Here is a 10,749-nt window from a genome sequence, read left to right on the forward strand (position 1 = left end):
CATCTCCTTCTACAAATAACTACTCTCCCTTGCTAATGGCATCATATTTCACCTTGATAATGACATGATTGAGTTCAGTTAAAAAAATGTAAAAGAGAAGAAGTCTGAGGGGAGAGATGGTGCTGGAACCCAGCCAGAGTTTAGTATGGAGCTTTTCTGAAGCTATGAATTCTAGTGAAAAGAATGTGCTGGTTACTCTCTAGCTGGTAACTGTGTTTGGTTCCTGAGTGCAGAGGTACTGCTCCAAAGGTATCTCTCTCCTTCAAGATACATTTCCCATATAATACATGCGGAGAGCAACTAATCACATCTGTTTGGGAAGAACAGAAACATTAGTTGTCTCAAAATTGTATTCTCCACCCACCCAAGAGATGCTGAAATCAGGCATCTAGTTGGTGTTCAAAATAAGAAGGTTATCAGTCTAGTTTAGTGTTTTATTTTATGAATGTAAAATGACATACAAAACAGTATAGTCCCCGCCCTCAAGAACTAACATTGATAGCTATGCTGAGAACTACACTCTTGTGTGTTTGTGATGTCATGGTTCCAATAGCTACAGTGGAGATTAGTGCTCCATTGCTGGATTCACTAGGAGTGCCTATAAAAGAGCTGGGGGAGAACAAAGGGATTTTTATTAATGAGAGTCCCCAGAGACTCCCACCATCCAAAAACATTGCATCCAATGCTCTCAGTTTAGTAGACAGTGTGGTACAGGGAACGTTAGGAATTGTACGGGATAGTAAAGAACACTTTATGTCTTGGCAAAGTGTGACAAGTATCATACCCAGGCATATCCACTTGAATGTTGAGTGTGCCTTGTTTCTGATGCTATGTTTAGCAAAACATTTTAAAAGGGGATTTCCTCTGAGAGAAGAACATTTTCCCAAAGTTGCAGGGAAGGAAAATAAGGGGGTACCAGTCAGAAACATTGGCAATCTGGGCATCTTTCAGTACCAAAATCTATTGTTATAGGTGCTATAAATATGTGACAGGAAACAAAATCAACATCTAGGATGTTTGCTAGAAAAGATGATGGAAAACTGCCTCCAGAAGCAACTTACTTCCCTAGTATTCTAGACCCTTTCCAGTCAGTCAGTCACAGAGAGAGACCTAGCTGCACTGATGATCTTATGGCCATGGACAGAAGTGAGATGTCCATTCTAATATTGCTTGACCTATTAGCAGCCTTCAACGCAATCCAACACAGTGTCCTACTGACTCACGTATGAGACCTTGGAGGGGTAGGTGGAGTTGTTTTAAGTTGGTTTTGCTCATTTCCCCACTCAGAGATCCCAGATGGACATAATGAGTGATTGCTCCTCTTCCCAGCAGAATCCTGCAGGACTTGTTCATGTGAGATGTCATGTACTACAAGGTCATCAGTATGCTAAAGATATCCAGCTCTACCACTTTGCATCCATTACTGACATTCCTGTCTCAGTATCTGAAGGGAACAGAACTTGGAAGGAAGGTGGCTCTGTTAAATTCAGGGAAGTGGAGGTGAAATTAGCAGCATGAGGAAAACGCTTGGAAGGAGTGGCAGGAAACTATGGCCACACACTCTGTTGAGGGTATCTGCCCTCCTGCAATTGAGATAGTATGTAGTTTTACTGGACTCTTTGCTGCCTCTAAGAACTCATTAATGACTGTGTCCAGTGACACCCTCCATCTTCAACAAACCTGGAGAAAGTGGACTTTCATTTTAGATGCAGATCTAACCACCATGATCCATGTTTTTTATCACCTTCAGGCAGGGTCACTGCAAAAATAATATTTTTGGAGTTGACCACTAAAGCCTCAAGAAAGCTGCATCTGATTTATCATGTAGCAGCTCAGTTCCCCAGTGGAACATGTTGAGAAGATCACATCACATTGGGTGCACTTTATTCTTCACTAGCTCCCTATCCACCTCCAGACTTGTGTCAAGATGTTGGTCTTGATCTGTAAAGCTATTAATGGTATAGCCCTAATCTATCTCAAAGACTACCTCTCCCCATATGGCAGGTAGGATAATTAGGGACACTGTGACTGACTGTCCCTAGGGCGAAGCTCTTATAGTGCAGTAGCAGAGTTTTCCTCAGGCTCTGGATGCCCTACTGTCAATGATCAGGATGAGTCCCAGTTTTGCTACTTGAAACCTACCATTCAAGATCCTTCTCTTTGCACAGACCTTCTCCCAAAAATAGACCTACAGATCGCCAAGAATGTGCCCCCTGGAAGACAACAACAAAATTGATTGCATTCAGGACAACAGCTAAAATGAGATAGAACCTGGATCCTCCATACCAATTTTTTAAAATATATTGTGACTCTTAGCACCTATATTCTACAGTGCCAGCCGTTCTAGATACTTCAGCTACATATTGGACTTAGAATCCAATGCATGGAACTTTACACTTATTCTGCCATCTAGTGGTCAAAGCTTTAAGCAGCATTAAGTAGAACACCTCTCTGAACACTCTCTCTCTCTCTCACTTTCCAGTTGACAGCCTAGAGGCCACAAATTTCTCCTCAGAACAACTGACATTTTAAAATTGTGAATTTTCTTCCATCCTGACACTGGCCTACAAGACAGCCGGGATAGAAAAGGTATTTGCACTGTGCGATGGATGCTTAAGAATAGTTTTTTGAGTGCCTAAAAATGTGCCAGATGCCTCAGAAACAAGATGGAGTCTCTGTCCAAAAGGACATTTCTTGTTCTGACATGGCTTGGACAAGACGGAGAGGAGAGGCAGGACAAGGGTGACAATACTAAGATCACATGGTTACTGAGGAAGGCATGCATACATCTTGATAGTTTATACTTTTCTTTTTTTTTTTTTTTAATGATTTTTTGTTATGTTTCCTCCCCTTTCATGTCTTGCTGGCGTCAAGGCAGAAAAGAGGTTTTAGGAGACAGGTGACTGAGGGGAGAGGAGGGGACGAAATCTACGTCTTTGTCACTTCAAATAACCCATGGTATTAAGCCATGCCACTTGTGTTAAAGCTGGGCATGGATGATCTTACAGCTGCAAAGGGCTTCTGATCATACAGGCAGCATAGTTATTGTCATAGATTTGTCTGAGCAGCAGCAAACATTGCTGTGCTGTGTATGTCATTAGCCATACCAGGGCAATAGCAGTGGACAGTGATGCTAGATCCTTAGGAGCACGGCAGTGCTTTCGATTCCACACTCTAGTTTCCCCCCATGAGAAGACAGGACAGGGGCCAGCCATGCTAACCTCAAAGCAGGCTCTGTGTGTTTAGAGGAAGGATTCAAGCCCTGCTATGCAGTTTCTACACACGAATTTGAGCCCAAAAGCGGAAGGGGTTAGAGCCAGCACCTGCCTCTTATTCCAATCCACACTCTAGCCTCCACTAGCTGATAAGGAAGAGAGGAAAGTCATCCTCTGTAGTCCCACTGCACACCCCAGCTCTACCCCAGATGAGGGGGCAGGGCAACCAACAGGTCTGTCTGCTTTTCCATTCCAGATTCAATTCAGTCCTGCTAGTCCAACCCCCACTCTGAACAGTTCTGGGAGTTGGGGTAGAAGGCGCCAGACCCATTCCCGCAATTCCATACCACACTATGTTCATCCACGGAATGGCAGGAGCTGTGGGTTAGTGGCAGGAGCTAGTGATTCCTATCTGACTTTACTTAGTAAGAGGAGAGCGCAGATCTACCACGCTCTGTAATTCTTTTCCATGTTATAGCATCATTGGGGGGTGGTGAAAAAACAAAGGTCAGATATTTTTATCCTAGCTAGTGTAATTGCAGCTCATGTTCCTGTAAGTGTCTAACCCCTTTTTTAAACCTACTACACTCTTGGCCCCAGCAACATCTTTGTGGCAATGAGTTCCATGGATTAGCCATGCACTGCAGGGGAAAAAGATTTCCTTTCATCAGTTTTAAATTTTTTGCCTTTGAATTCAGTTGGTTGTCCCTTTGTTCTTGGATTATGAGAATGGACGCTCCACTTCACCCTACTGATCAGTATGCTATTAGTCAGTTTATTGTACCCTCTCTTACTTCTACACTATTTAGTATTGAACTTTTTACTCTTGCCTCAGACAGAAGCCTTGCATGCCTTTAATTTCATTACCCTCTTCAGTTGAGGTATGAGAGGAAAGTCCAGAACACCCACTTGTACAGGTATCACGGCACTTTTTGCCAGCATGTTAGTTCCCTAGTGCTGGAGCTCACTCACTGCTAAGGCAGCTCCTGCAGCTGAGCATGGCATAGTAGCACGCTCTTGCTCTCTAGCCACAACTCAGGTCACACACCCCTTCTGGGATACCAACTATTCAAAAAGTCCTCAAAACGTAAACACGAGAAGATCTTTCTGCCCCCTTTTGGGCTATTCAACATCTCATCTTCAAGGCTCAGCCTGCAACCTTATGCTGGGGTCAATAGTCCTTGTAATAGACCCACCCACTGTTCTGGGGTCTAGCCCAGAGACCTTGTATTGAGTAGTTAGATTTGCTCCTTAAGATACGCAGCATTTTTCCTGGACCTCTTCTTATGTCTAGGCTCCTTATGCTTCTTCCCCACTACCCATGGTTAATATTGCCTCTTCTCCTGATTAATCATAACCCTCTAGCTTGCCTCAGGCCTTTCCCCAAGAAGTTGTCTGCCCTCTCTCTCCTGCATGACCCTTACCTGAGCTTTCTCAGTACTTTTATGCAAACTTGCCTCCAGCTCTTTCCCAGCTGGGCTTGATCACTACTTAGGCCTGGCTCACTCCCCAGCTGCAAGTAGGTGGGCTAATTGGCCATTCAGGCCTTGCTGCAGGTGTGTGTGGTGAAGACTCCTTCACGTCTGTGTTATGTCCTTTGGCCCGGTAGGGAATCAGCGCATTCTGCCTCCCTAAATTACCCTGGTGTCAAATTAATTTGAGATTCTTCACCTCATATCAAAACCTGTTGCTTTATGCTGCTCAAGATGCTGTGTCCCACACCTGAAGTAGCAGGACTTTGGTGGTTAATTAGATGATCTCTGTATAGTTTGTACAGTACTTAGAGTTTTGGGATCTTTCAGGATGAAAGATGCTAAATACCATCCTTATACATAAATGTCAGTGTAGTGAGGAGCTGTGGCCTCCCTCCCAGACTGATGGGGACCAACAGGCTGGGCCTGTGTGGGCAGAGCCAGAGACTGCCTGTCTGCCAAACAGGATGCGAGGGGGCGGGACAGGAAGTACAAAAGAGAGGCCAAGGTGCTCAGTTGGTGGCAAGCTCCTGGAGGGGGAAGGATGTTCCTCTAACTCTGTCTGTGGTCTAGTACCCTGGTGAGGTGGACTAGGACTGACATTGGGGTGCTGGCAAAGGAGCAGTGTGAGACCTTGGGCTCAGTGGTAACCCTGGATCCACCCACCCCATGGGGCCTGGTAGTCCCAAGGGGTGAAGACCTGGAAGAGTTGCCTGATGTAGATGTGAAGGATGTGGCCCTAGCAGAGCCAGACCTGGAGGAGCTGCCCCCCTGCAGATGGCCCTGAAGAGCTGCCTGACCTGCCGCCACCTGATGAGATTGAGGGGTTCTACAATCTGCTCCTTGGCACCTACCCTGATGAGGAAGACTGGGTGGTAGGATACCAGGTACCCGAGGGACAGAGGGAAGGAAGTAGCCCAGGGGATGGGCTACATGCTCTGGGGAGCCGGATGGTGACTCTGTGGCATACCTGGTGGCTGACCCCTCAGCCACAGCTAGGGACCTGGGCTGGGATGCAGTGGAGTTGAGTGGGCTGCTGCCCTGCCTGGGGGGGGGGGGCTTCTGGCACGGACTACAGCTTGGAGACTGTTCCCTGTGCCGAGCTGAGACTGCCCCTGCTGAGGCAGGGTAGTGAGGAGATGTGGCATCCACTCCAAGACTGATGGGGAGGGTTGGCCAACCTTGTTACAGTCAGATATTTATGAAATAGCACCTCCGCTATTACTGTTGACTCTAACTTCGTGCCTGGGGCTCTTACAGGAGAGAAGTAATTCTGCTATTATTGCAAAAACGACGAGAGTTCTGTAGCACTTTAAAGACTAACCAATTTAATTTCGGCACACAAGCATTCGTGGGCTCCAACCCACTGCCTCAGATGCAAGTAATAGACATCATTCGAAATAAATAGAAAAATTATTTCTGTTACTTGCATCTGAAGAAGTGAGTTGGAGCCCACGAATGCTTATGCTTGCTGAAATTAAATTTGTTAGTCTTTAAAGTGCTACAGAACTCTCATTGTTTTTGTTGTATACAGACTAACACAGCTACCCCTCTGGAACTCTTCTGCCATTATTGTTGCTACTGCTGCCCTACTGTCTTCTGGTACCCAGATGAGAGTAATAACTGTCATTTCAGCCAAACCCACTGGCTGATGTCTCCCAGTTACTGTGTCCTAATTTAATGACATGTAACCACTGCTTCCAGAAAGTGGAATGTAATATTCACAACCTAGTGAAAAATAAGCCAAAGAGAAGGATGAAAGGTCACATGAAGAAAGCAGAGCATTGAAGTGCAGAGTTCCTTAAAGTGAAATAATAAAACCTTCTCTGGTTAAAATTTAGCTTGAGCATCTTATTTTTTCATTGCTATAACGTCATTACATTTTTAATGATCTCTGCTGTTTTAAAACTCAAAATAGAAAAATGGTTGTGCACTCAGGATGTGTTGCAAGGTACGTCCCTTCTCCAAATCCATTCAACTTCAGCTGCATACGCCCCTCCCCTTTTACTACTAACAGAATGTTAAGTCAAAAGTAAGTAGATATATTTGGTTTCAGCTGATTCCTTGGTTGACAATTTTCTATAAAGCAAAAATTGCCATGCTCTTTGACACAGCTGGCAGTCACTGCTCAGAAGAGAGCAAGGACTTAAATATGTTCTGACAAGTTTTCTGGAGGAAGTTTGCACAGAATTGTTGTATGTAACCACCAAAATGAATTAAATGTCTATTTTTACATGATAGACTTGCCCTTCCCCATTACAGCCTGCCACCCCATGCTAAGATTTGCAACATCACATTTCAAACACTTTCTAAATCAGATCAATATTTTAAAATTCACTGCTACTCTGAAAAGTGTCGGTGAAAACAGCACTTCTTACTCATCAAATACACTTGTGTATTTAAAGTCATATGAGCCCCATTAGTGACCAAACAAAGATTTTTACTAGTTTTAACCTCTTTGGTCTGTAACACCAACACAGCTATGGGGGAGGGAGCAGTATTCTGTTTCTTCCTGTGTATCGAATGATAGACCCCTACCTATCAATTATACCTATCCTGTGCAAACCCAAAGACTACAGTTAGGTTGTGCAGATGTCACTGAGGCATCATTTCATTACAGTGGGGTTGTATGGGTATCACTCAGGGCTTAAAGTGATCTGCAGGACTTTCATTACTGGGATTCAACTGAGGGAAGGAAATACCCCAGCTTGACTTTCAGATCCCAGACTGAGTTTGCACAGCTGGCAAAACTTTGTTTTACCTCTAATATCAGCCCCTTTAAAGCAATAAATATAGAACCCCACTCTATTTTTATTGAATCACTTTTCAAAGTAGAAACTTCATTTAAAAGAGGCAACAGTACAGTGCCAGAGATGCTGTCCCAAGACCAAACTCTTTGTGGGTGCAGGCTGTAGATGGAAAAGTTAAGATTTGGAAGGGGATCTAGACTCTCCCCAGTTCCCCCATTTGTTAAAATGCATAGCAAATTATCATTATTTGTAAAGCACTGACCACAGCTGCTTACAGTAATCCAAAACAAAAGATGTATCAACTCTTACTAAATACAGTAGCAGTGTCATGCTGAAACTTGTAGAATTAACGAACCTCTAAAAAGTTCTGAATCCTGTAATAAAACCCCAGAACATACTCTTTGGCAGAAAAGGATGCAGTGCAAGCCTCAATGTAACATGTTGCCTGACCTAAAAAGGTCCTCTATCCCCTCCAATTATACAGATAAGGAAGCCAAGTCTAAAGAAATCTGTCACATGTGCATAAGGATGAAACTACCTAAGTGAATATCAGGCTTTTCTCCAGCATACATATGTGGTTTCATAAAACCAACCAACCAGATCTTCATCTATGATCATGCAATCCCTTCTTGAGAAGTACAGTTGACAAGACACCTGCCCAGTCAAGTGTCTGTAACGCATTCTAATGGATGACTAAATACACACATTCCTGCATTGAAGATTTAAATAAACCTCTAGAACTCTCCCCAAAGTACAAGAGACTCTTTCAGCAGAAAAAGACAGACGGGCAATATATCAAGGAAGAATGAACAAACTGCAGACACTGGTACAATTTTATATTTTACTATTTGTTGATTTGTATAGCAACTCCTGCAAGTATCAAGGTACTTTAAAGAAACAATGAATTAATTGACCAGATCATAAGATGACCCAAAACAAATAAAGTAAGGATTGGCCAATAGTTAGCACTGACTGTCATGTACCTGGGCTGGCAGGGACAAGAGCAGTGCAGAGGTAGCATATTCAGTACTTTGGGGAGGTAATACTTCATATCAGGCTGCAGTCAATTCTCTGGCTAAATTAGGAGCTGTTCTGAGGAGTTCTCCCCAAAACTTTCCCCAGACTAGGGAAAAGACTGTGATGCAGGACCTGGAGAAGAGGGGAATTCTACATTGAGAATGGGGAAGTGAGGAAGAATCCTAATGTGTGATAATAGTAAGATGCTGATTTTGAAAGGAAGGTTTTGCGGCATAGAGAGGATCAGTCTCCAAGACTATCTAAATTTGTGATTTGAGAACCTGCTTTTTATCAGGCACGAGAAGGGGTTATTTTCACCTACTCACATACCAGAAAGAAGGGCAAGGGGAAAACTGACGGGGAAAGTAAGAAACGTTCACAGAAAGACAGATTTTGATCTGTTGTTTTGGATTTATACTCATGTAAGTACTCTGATGTCAATGAAGGTACTATGGATGTACACTGGTGCAACTGAGATCAAAATCTTGCCCATTATCCCTTTCTGAGAGCGTAAGACTTTGCTCTACAACAGTGGTTCTCAGCCCATTGTCAATGAGCACACAGCTGCAGCCCATATGACATCCTCAGGGCCATATAGGTACTGTATATATATTGTGTGAATGTGGCCCACATAACTAGGGCCCTTCACAGGCTATGAAAAACGTGTCATGGACTGTGAAATTGGCCCTTCCCCGTGAAATCTGATCCCCCCCCTTGCTGCTGGGAGCACCCCCGTGCGGCTGGGACTAGCAGCGAGGAGCCTCTGGCTGGTGTGCTGCCAGTGGCACAGGGAGATCCGACTCACCTCCCAGCACAGAAGTGAGGGTGGCAATCTTGCCACCTCCCTACACTAGGTTTGCAAGCCCCCCAGAACCCCATTTTGGGTCGTGACCCCCAGGGTTACAACACTGTAAAATTTCAGATGAAAACATCTGAAATCATGACATTCACCAATTTTCAAATCCTATGGCCGTGAAATTGAGTAGAATGGATTGTGAATTTGGTAGGGCCCTACACCTAACACAGAGAGAGCTGCCTATGCAGCCCACAATATAAACAAGTTGAGAACCACTGCTCTACAGCACCAACCATGTAATAATGAATTACCACAATACAAGTTACCAACAGTTGGACAGACGTTTCCCACAGAGATTACAGTATCTTACATTTTTTCAAAATTGGCATTTGATTTGAAGGTATTTGAAGGAACAAGAATTTTCCAATGATATATATGGGGAGACTGAGTACAAAAATCTCCCCTGCATGGATAGCAGACTGACGTTTCTACTTTAATTTGAAAGCAAATGTTGTCCATTATGTTCTGGTCATCTACCATCCAAACCAGGGACAAACAACAGAAGTTAGGCTGCCTCTTCATTAGCGTTATTCAGGAGGTCTCAGACTATTGCACAGCACCAATACAACTTCAGTTGTGGGAGAAATGGTGTGAGCGCTTATGCAAACAGAAAACAGGCATTTTTTCACTGTCATCTAATGGCAGAGGTTAGCACGCCCAATTTCTAAAATGCAGACAAGGCTCCAGCCTTGCAGAAGTGGGTGACCAAATTTCACTTCTCAAGGAAACAAAGGGCACTTGAAAACTGCAATGTGTTTAACAATTCAGCACTACAAAATGTGTTACCAATTCTTGAAAGATTAACCAAAGAAGTTGGCTGTTCCTTCCTGAAATTCATTCTGGCAACTACCAACATCCTTTGAAATATACGCCTTTCAAATACTAGCAGCTATCTATCCCTGGAAAAATTATGCATCTGATTTTTTCCTAGTATAGACAATACCTCTGGATTCCAACTCCAGGCAATCAAAGATTTGATGGGAATAAAGGTACTGCACTTTACAGATCTAATCTTTTTCTTGCAAACATGGAAGACTCCTTTCTCCATTTGTAAAACCTACACAACACGGACACCTATCTATACATCATCCCTCATCCAACAGCCCTCCCTCAGTTGCAGACACACCTGATTTCCCCCACCCCCTACCCAAGAGGGTGGATATATTTTTTAAAATATGTGCCAGGTTTATTAAGTAGCTGTTTTCTTTGTTCGCTTTAAAAGGGCTGCTCTGTCCAGAAAGGTGCTTACTGTGATCACTGTCTAACGTAAGGAGACAAAGCCGGGACACCCCTGAAAAGCCACAGCAAAGAATAAGGATGTGTGTGAGAGGGAGGGTGACGGGGAGAACGTTGAAGAGTCCAGAATCATCCCCTCCCGTTCACAGACCTTTAATTCCTGCCTCCCCCAGGGCCACTGAGCAGCGAGGCAGAAGCAGCGT

This window comes from Emydura macquarii, unplaced genomic scaffold, assembly GCF_026122565.2.
Source record: "Emydura macquarii macquarii isolate MOO-44397 ecotype Brisbane River unplaced genomic scaffold, CSIRO-AGI_Emac_v2 contig_1254, whole genome shotgun sequence".
In the NCBI taxonomy this organism is placed as follows: Eukaryota; Metazoa; Chordata; order Testudines; family Chelidae; genus Emydura; species Emydura macquarii.